Below are 10616 nucleotides of genomic sequence, written 5' to 3'. Positions count from 1 at the left end.
TCATTTCTCCTTACGGACAACAGCGGCATATGAAAAGAAGAAACTGCAAGAAGTGCATACACTATAATTTAAAGTTAAAATTGTGTTATAGTTTTTAAGATTTTGGCACTTTAGTTAATTATGGTCTTAGCACTATTGCAACAGATTTCTTGTGTATTTTAAAAGCCGAATTTTTTTTTCTAAAATTTCATTTATTTTTTGTCTGTTTTGCTTTTGTTCCTCTATTTTTTGTTGAGAGTAACTCAAGCAAAAGGTGGGATAATAATTTAATTGAGTAATGTGGCATTGTTCACTTGACAAAAGATGTATGTTTTCGATTCTTTTTCTCATCCTTTTATCCTATTTCAATTCTTTACAATAGCCTTTTTTTGTGGTTACACAAAAAACGAAGAATTATAAAAGGATCTATACATGATTTAAGCTTATCAGATTATGACACTTTAAGTGTCGGATTAAGAAGATTGAAGATTTTAAAGGAATCATGAAGCCGATGAAATTTCTACCTCAACAATGTCGAATAAGTAAGAATAATATTTGCCACTTCATGGTCACTTTTCTGTAGATTCTTATCGAAATTTCAGGAAGCACTTTATAACGTGCATATGTCGCTTCTTCTCAAAAATTAAAAAAAGGTTTGAAGGAACAGAAAATTATAAAGAAATTTATGTTGAACATGAATATTAAAGTTTATTATGCGTAAAATTATTTTTAACCTTTTAGAAAGTCCATCCGATCTTTGTTATTTGTCCATTAAATGAAAATTAAATTATTTGGCAGATGATGATTTGTATATGAATAGTTGATGGTAGGCTGGTCTTTAAGCAAGTTAGTAAGAATGGCTGGTCTTTCAATTTGAATTTTCACGCTGTTTGGGTTGAAAACTTTTGATAGATGTTTAAAAACATTGAATTTTATAATAATTCTTGTAATTTATGATGTTGATCGCTGTTTTAACAATTTGTCATGAACTGCTGCATCAATTAAGGCACTTTTAAGTTAAATATACTTCAATTTACATTATATTTAATAATATTCACATTTTTGCTTAAATTTCACAATGTTTACTAAGATTTTAAACAAAAAAATGAATTTGCTCCATTTTCGCTTGAAAAGATGCAAAAATTTGAATTTGAAATGTCCGTTAAATTGATTTATTCCTAATTTTACAACAATTTCGTGCAATATTCATCAAAATTCCCCAAATTGACAATCATTACCTAACATTCTTTCATCCTTCACCATTGTATATCCATCAGTCTACATCATAACTCACTTAATTCAAGAACCCTTCAAACCTCTTTGTCGGAAACGATTCTTTTGTCTCTTAAGTGCATTAAATCAAATAAAAACCCATCATAAAATAGCTAATTTCATTAATACCTTCTCGAGTACCACTATCATCATCAACTTCTATATTTCAATCCAAATCCTTAATCGAAATGAAAAAAACATCCCCCGAGAACAAAATCCGGAAATTTTCTGTTTGATGATCTGTTTAAGGAAATTAAAGAGCTCAATTTCACCGCCTTTTTAATCGTCTGATTTCTTCCCATCCTTCATTCTTTATGCTTTCCATTGAAGAATTTCATTCGTGAACTCACCGTTAAGGAACTGAACTTTATATTAAAAACCCATAAAAACTGCTCAGATACATCCAAAATTGTATAATTAAAGGTTCACAGTTTCTTATTTTCAAACATCATCAAGTCTTTCGGGCAAGGAAAGTGTCTAAAAGGGCAATCGAATAAATGCAGTTTTTTTTGTTTGATTTTACCGACGGATGGAAAGTTGATATGGATGTGCATAGGGATGGAAGATGGATGATTAATGCAGAATGTTTTGTAGGGATTATTCTGTATTGCGGTTTCCTAGTAGGGCAAATTGGGAAATAAATGGAATGTGTGGAGATAAATTTTGAATAATTTCATTAATTTGATGACTTAAAGGAGCTGTTGTGCAACCTTATTTGGGACAGGGCACATCTTGGTGGTATGCCTCGACCAAAACCGTACACGGTATACGGTTCTTGGCATTTTCAACAATTTTTGGCGGCACACTAGAGTTGAGTGGTCCACAGGATTGCCACCATCGATTTAAAGCATTGAAGCTTAAAAATTTAACCCAAGATTGAAGTAAGAACTCTAGAAATTACTTAAATCTGTAGAATATTTTGTCATTTCCAAGCAGAATTGTAAATTGTAATAATATAAATTATTAAAATTCTTGAGAAGTTGAGGGTTCAATTCCCAAATCGTTATATCCCATTAAATTGGGTTTACGCAGCAGTTAATTTTGTATTTATTCTTTTTAATCAAAATTCCCTTTTTTGTTACTCCTATGAGTTCAAATCCTATCTTGCATCCAAAATCCCTTCATCCGTCCATACATCCAGCACCAATGATCATCATCACATGATAATTAATGGTATTAAATTTAAATGAAATATGTGAAAATTCGCTGAAAACTTAAAAGATTTTTCCAATTTATTTGCACGAAATCCACAAAGTTTCTTCTTCTTTCTCATTTCAGCATTCCAGAACACATTTGTATGTGTTGTTGAGCCTTTATACTCGATACATATCACTAACGTTAGTATAATGTTGAATCGTGAAAAAGAAGTAAGAAAAAAACCGCCCAAAACGTGTAAAAAGAATTAAGAAAGACCCGCGAGAGCAAAAAAAAAAACAAAAAAAAAAGCTCATCGCCAGCTTGTCTGCCTCAACTCTTTTCCTTCTTCTTCTTCTTATTTCACATCGTCATCATCATTTCTCCATCTCCTCTCGCTTTTCATGAATATGTTTCCATTATTGTTTTTACACTTCTTTTGCTCGAATCCGAGAATGAACACAAAAAAAAATGAATAAAGAGCCGCAGCCACAAATGCACAATCATACTTTGCGCATTTCATGTAGACACGAAATGGTTATTTTTTTTTGGATGGAATATAAGGGAAGTTGTGGAGTTTTTGGGAATGGGGATTGGAAGCGCATGCTTTATGGTCAAAATTATACTTCACAAGAGAAAGATTCTAAATTTTGTTGAATTTTTTGGATAATTTCTTATACTTCACAAGAGAAAGTTTCTAGGTTTTGTAGAATTTTTGAATAAATTCTTATACTTCTAGATTTTGTAGAATTTTTGGATAATTTCTTATACTTCACAAGAGAAAGTTTCTAGATTTTGTAGAATTTTTGAATAATTTCTTATACTTCACAAGAGAAAGTTTCTAGATTTTGTAGAATTTTTGGACAATTTCTTATACTTCACAAGAGAAAGTTTCTAGATTTTGAAGAATTTCTCATACTTCACAAGAGAAAGTTTCTGAAATCTCTGATTTTGTAGAATTTTTTGTAGGCCAGAATTTCTTAAACTTCACAAGATTTTGGGAAATTTTTTAGAATTTTGTGGGATAATTTCTGTATACTTCACAAGAGAAAGGTCCATTGCTAGAGAGTTTTTAACTTTTGATTTTTGTATAATTAACAGCATTATTTTCAAAATATCATTAAACGCCGTTTTGTTTATGAATTTTTAAAAGAAAAAATAATTTTGGATTTTCACAAGAGAAAGCTTCTAGATTTTGTAGAGTTTTTACTTTTGGGTTTACAATAATTCTTATACTTCACAAGAAAGAATATTTCTGAAAAGCTTTTGTGAAATTGTTTTATAATAATTTTTTATACTTCACAAGAGAAGGTTTCTAGATTTTGATGATTTTTCAGGATATTTAATATCAATCAAGCAGACAGACCGACACTCCCAACTCTAGTACCACCAAAACTCCGCTAAAAATTCTCTTTTTATTATTTTTTATTTCACTTCTCTCATTTTATTTTCCTTTCTTTTTGCCCCGTTTGTTTCATTCTTAATCATGGATATTTAATTGGAATCATGTTAAGAAATTGGGTGTAGGTTTATTTTTGAAATTTTTTTATTTCTTCTTCTCTTCTCTTTCATTTCGTGATCTTTTTTTTTTGTTATGTCTGTTGCAGTTAGTTAGTTACTATGTATTTTAAGAGAGAAAAAAAAAATGAAATTAAAAAGGCAATTGTCATAATCGTAAAGCAATTAACACAAAATGATCATGAAGAAGGAGAAATATGAGAGAGATGAAAAGAAGGTGCTTTTGTCTTTGCAGTTAAATTATTTTTTTTGACATCAATGAAAATTTTTATAATGAGTAACAAAGAAGTTGAAAATTGGAATTTCTCATATTTCAAATTCCTTTATTGGCTGGACTGTGGGAAACTGGTGAAAATTTCATTAATTAAAAAATTATTTTTTAAATATTGAAAGTTGGCGGATGGTAAAGGTGATGATTTGCTGTAGTTGTAGAGACACTGCTGTAGTTTTCTCAGAGCTTCTACAAATTTAGGATTCAAAAAATCAAATATAGGAATTTAAAAAAAAAATTAGGACAAATTAATTTATTATTAGATTATATATGAACCTTGAGAATCGAACTCGTAAAGTTTGTTAAATTATTGCATTTGTCATAATATTACAACATTTCTATATTTTAATCATGGGTTAAAACCGTATTATAAACTTGAGTTCGCAACATAGCGAACTGCCAGAAGTTCTCGAAGATGGTCTTGGCTTTAGACGATCTTTCCGTGTGGTAATGGGCCTAGCCAAGTAAGTAAACAAGTAAGTTGTAATAACATAGGTTCAGAACTGACAGTCCGGACTCCACTGGAAGCGTCTTTACATTGAAGTCCTTTCAACTCTGTCTAGGCTCCAAATTTGGTTCAAGTAAGTAGGTAAGTATGTAAGTTAGTCACAAACTTGAGTTCGTCAAAAAATAGCAGTTTTAGGTGAGCTATAAGGATGTTTAGCCTAAATACCACCTTTCCATCTAATAATCGTATTCAACTTAAAAACTCTACTTTTCTAAAAGTTCCATTTTCCCATAATTTGTATCTAAAAAAATACTATAAAGTCAAGATTAATTGATTTTTCATTTACCAACAAAAATTTACACAAAAACCAAATAATTCTCTTTTTTTATTCCCACACATTCAGGTAAAATTGCGATATTTCTAATGAAAATCATTATTATATTTTTCCTTTTGCATGTAGAAATTGTGTTATTTATTTTACAGAACCCAAACACAAACAGCAACGCCATACATTGTTGTATAAAATATAGAATAAATAAATAAAGCACAAGTTATGTGAATTGTAAGCATAAATTTCACAGTATAATATAATATAAAAAATATATGTTGCTTAGTTACGCTATTCGAGTCTTCCTTCTCACTTTACTTTCCTGCTCTTGCCTTCCTTTATTGCCGCTGTGCTGAGAGGCAAGTTAGAATTATGGAACTACATGGCTAATTCATTTTTTATTTTATTTTATTTATTTATTTAGCCATTATATGTTTATCGTTTGTATATATACAAAAAAGTATATGTATTGTATTATGTGACTTGTTTGTTTGCCTTCTTTCATTATTTTTAACACATAAATGTCGTGAAAAAATGTATTAAGTTGAAGGCTGGATGATCGAGACGCATTTTTGAGTCAAATTTTGTTGAGAAAGCTTACTTGATTTTGAAAATTCTAACAAAATTTACTTTTGAGAAAATTTCCTCACTTCGAAAAGTTTTTTGAGAATTTCTTGCTATTAAAAGAGTTTTGAATGACTTAATATTAATTGATTGGTGTAAAAAAGTGGCAAAACTCAAATGGTAAACAAATGGACACAATTTAATGAACAGAAACAAAGTTTTCAACAAATTTTATAAAAAACACGTGTTTTTTAACAAAATTTAAATTCAAATATTGACAGTTATGATTTAAAAGTCAGTGTCAATCTTGTTTCATTTTAACATAATTAATATAATCTAGCTTTATTTTGTTTTTGAGTTTCTAAATAGTAAAAAGTATCAAAACCTGGTTGAGCATACCACCCAAAGTGATCCCATCCAAACCACACAGCACTGTCACAACAAACGCACTTCAAAACTTGCTCCCTTTTTATTCATTTCTTCAACTTTTAGCGTGTTGATGAGCTACGTTACGATAAAATATATAAAAAATGGCATAACAAACAAAACAATACAACAAAAAAATTGTGCCCATAAGTTTGTATGTTAAACGAACAAAAAGAAGAAGAAGGCAAAAAAAATGAGGAACATTTTGACATTGTTTGTTTCGGATGCCATAAAAAATTATTAATAAACTTTTCGTTCTTTGAACTAAATACTTGAAAAATTTGTGATTTTTTTGGATATGTTGTTTCGACTCTGACTGTTGTGCTTTTAGTTTTTTTGACATTAGAAAAAGCGGAAAAATTGTTGGCTTTGTTTAGTGTGCAAATGAAAGTTGTTTGTTGTGATGTAAAATGATGGGCTGAATAATTTGAAGGTGTTTTGAGCACAGCTGCAAAACAAGCATCTGTGACAGGCAAAAACCGGACAAAAAAAGTTGTGAGAAAAACCATACAAATTATAAAGAAATTGTATGGTTTTGGTGTGTAACAGTGGTTGTTCTGCAACTCTGGTTTTAAGGCTGATCAACTGTTCTCAGAGCAACTAACTCTTCTGATCATTTTGGGACAACCTTTTATATTTGGTGGTATGCCTCGATCAAAACCCTACATGATGTACGGTTCACTAGTATGCCACGATACCTAGGTTGCCCACCATCGTTTTAGAGGTTATTTGACCTTAAATTAACAAATAAACTAACCTAAAATTCCATATACCGTTGCTTGCTTTACTAGGTATCTACGAATACCCAGTCACACCGCCCATCTTCCTTCAAATTTCTCAAAGAAAGCCTGACATTCTCACTAGAACATTTCAGATGTTTCTGTACTTTTTGAAGTTTTCGTGTATTTTCACACCAAATTATACCACAAAAATGTTTTGATTACAATCAAAAAGAATTCAGAACAGTCACAACTAAATCAGATAAACTCCAAAAGTTTATAATTTTAAGAACAATTCACAAAAGAAATTTTCATCAATCCAGAAAATTATCTTAACCACAAGCAAAGTCTACTATGTCAATTATATTCAATCTCTGAAGAGAAACTCAAATATTTGGAACTCAAATAAATGATTTATTAAAATGTTAAAACACCAGGCTTACGTGATTACATTAGCTTCCCATCTTCCCATCAACATCATCATCATTGAAAGTATCTTATGCTTTATGAGAAAAATGATGCGTTGAGAAGAAACGTAAAAAAAAATGAAAACATTTCTACATTCCATGCAAAAACTAAAGGAAGAGAAGAATTGAAACCGCAAAAACCAATCGATTCCAATTTTTCTCCTTTGTGATCCAATTTGAGGTAACTTTTGTGTCTCCTTTTGTTTTGGGAAGCTTCAGATTCCTCGTTCCCATCAATCATTTAAATGAAGTTGCTGTGTTGATTTCTCGTTGTTTTCTTCTTGATTGACATTTTTATTGTGTAAACTAAATTTGACTTTTTAACGGAAAAAAATTCTCACCTCAAAAAGTTTTTTGCAGTTTTTTCATTCAATTTATGATTTTAATGAATTGTTTGACTTAAATATTGTTTAAAAAGGTGGCAAAACATGAATGCAAAGAGAATTAAATTGATAGTTAGCCTAGAATAAGATTTTTTCAAAAAATTTGCAAAAACACGTGTTTTGGAAAATTTTAAATTCAATTTTTTCAATTAAAATTCAAAGTTTACTCGGATTTCCAATTAAATTCTTCTAGATTTAAAGCATTCATACCTTAATAAATACAAAATTCCCATCCACAATTTGAATGTTCTCGTCAAACTTCAATCAAGATCCAACAAAAGCCCGTGAATCAATTTCCATTAAAAATCCATAGAAATCCACCATTCTATTTGTTAAAATAACTAAAGCGTACCTTTAACTTTGTTTAGCATGATCGTATTGTGTATAATTTTATTGCTTCAATATGAACTCATAAACATCATCAGAGAAACCCGCGAGTAAATCACACCTTTAAATTTACATACAACCTTGTATTTTACATCTTATTGTATTCTCAAGAAATATTATTATTTTATAAATTAACCGTGAGATATAAAAAAAAAATATTCAAAAGAAAGCTTTGTAGAGAAAAAAAAGCTTGTTCTTGTCCCTTTATCTCACGTCATTAAGTATATGAATGCCCCACAGTATGTTCATTTTTTAATAGTATTTTATTGTATTTTATTCTGTTTATGGAAGTACATAGCACATATAGGAGATAACAACATTGAATGTAATAAACAACACAACAATAACAATATGCCTAGGCATCAACTTACTGCTGATGGATTCCACAGCACGTCATGACGATGATGGGACGTGCAATTGTTGAAGGTTGTAAAGAAAGTAGAAGGCAACATTATGAGATTAAAATGCCTATTTACATAGATAATTTGATTTTTAGCGGGATTTTATGAAATAAAGTTAGGTTAAAGCTTATTTTGTCTATGTAAAAAAGATAAAAATGCGGTAATTTTGGAAAATAAAGCTTATATTGAAGGAATTGTTTTTGTTTTAGATGCTTGCCATTTTTTTGTTGATAATTGAACAAAAAACGACGTTATTATTGGTTACCTTGATGCTTTAATTCATAAAAAACTTTTCGAGGTGGAGAAAACCGCCATTTTTTAAATTATAGAAAATTTGAATTTTTCAAGTCCGTTAAATTTTCAAAAATTTGTGCTTACTAAGCAGCATTCTCAAAAATGCCTCCCAAACTCGCCTTTCTTCTTTTTGTGTCTCATTTTTACCTCTTAAAAACCGAATAGAGCGACTATAAATATTTCATTGTTGATTGGTTTCGGTTGGAAGCAACTCAGCTGCGATGAAAATTGTTTTTCTATCATCGTCATCATATAGAGTGAGCGCGAAAAAATTGATCAATAAGAGATTATGATTTTTTTTTTTATTTTTTTCATTCCTTCTTACAATAATTTCACGGCATGAGAGGAAGAGAAAGATGAAAGAGATTGTAAATTGAAAAAAAAAATGTCGATTTGCGAATACAGAGAGGTTGAAAAAAAAGACGCTGTCATTGCTTTGTAAACGATAAAAAATGATTATCGACTTATGACACTTTTTTCTGGTGCTTGGAATAATATTCAATATTATTATATTGAAAATAAGCGCGGAATCGTTTGAATATTGATTATGCGGCATGGTTAAATGTGTTGGACGATGTATGTGCTTACAAGATTTATTGTTGACGGTGCTCAAGTGTGCTTACAGTTCTTCAACTGTGTGGCGATGCTGTTTTGCAAAATCGATTATCGACGAAATAACAAAAAAAAAATGTAAAATCATGAAAAATTCCGCCGCTGATTTATCAAAGTATAATCATCACGTTTTGATCTTTACTGGTTACAAAAAAAATGAGTAAATTTTGAGGAGGATGGAACAAGATTGAATGATAATTGAACATTGAACTACTAAAGGCATTTATGTGATGCACTTTTGAGATTTTTGATGCAATTTTTGAGATGAAATATTTTTGAGAATGAGGTTAGGTTGAGTGATTAGTATTTTATAGGTTATGGAATTAAGGACAATATAGGAAATAAATGTTATAATTTTGGCATTTTTTAGAATGGCTCATTAATCTCTAGAAAAGTTGTAATAATTGCACAGGCCGGCATTTTCTATTGTTTTAGGTGCGTAGACCTGCGCGTCTAAGTGCGCAGTCCTGCGCATTTGAGTTTGACCATATTAAAAACCATGTCTGAAGCTTGACTTTTCGCTCATAATGCTGCCCGGGCAGCTTCATATCTGTCAAATCTAGTTCAAAAATCTAAAATAAAGCCTTTTTTATTAAAATTCTAATGTTAAATTCAATGCTAGACTCCATAAATTCAAAATTTACTTCTCATCCCTAAACATCCTACCTTAATTACAACCTATAATCCAGACAATATTAATAAAACAAAAAATAATAGATAAAAATCAAACAAATTATTAAGTCTAAAAATTACACATGTCAAGCACACATTTCAATCTATCTATTTACAATCATTAAATTCAATTAACGTGCTGATATGTCTGTACTGCACATCACACGAAACTGCACTTCAAACAACAATAAAAATAAGTAAAAATTGAAAAAATTTCAGATTTTTATCAATCTAAAGTGATACAAAACGGAATCATATTTTCGTATTGCCATTTTTGTGCTGTAATTGTCAGTGTCATGACACGAAAGCACATAGAATGAAAAAAAGAAAAGCAAAAATATTCAATTTGCAACACGTAGCATAATAAATATAATTACAGATTAATGTTATAATGTTAAAAGCAGGTTGAGTGATAATGTTTAATGATATAGTTTTTAAAAAAATATAAATTTCATTTATTAAGGACTTATAATTGTCTGTCAAAAGTGCATGTCAGATAACTTTTTGGAATGAAATTTAATTAGTGTCTTGATTCCAACTGATCGCTCAAAATATGCAGTCAGGAATTGTCAGTTTAAAATTCATATAGTGATAATAAGACTTAAAAAGTTATTGCTTTCTGTAATTATAGCTATTAAATTAAGTTTGTCACAAATATTATAGTTTTGGCAATTAAACTTTTAGTCAATGACCCCCTAAGTGTCGTTAATAAATGACTTACTTACATGAAATTTTATCGAT

Source organism: Chironomus tepperi, unplaced genomic scaffold (assembly GCF_022539635.2).
Source record: "Chironomus tepperi strain 1889 unplaced genomic scaffold, CSIRO-AGI_Ctep_v1 contig_262, whole genome shotgun sequence".
Classification (NCBI taxonomy): Eukaryota; Metazoa; Arthropoda; class Insecta; order Diptera; family Chironomidae; genus Chironomus; species Chironomus tepperi.
The sequence above is the reverse complement of the archived record's forward strand: the minus strand, read 5'-3'. Positions refer to the sequence as shown.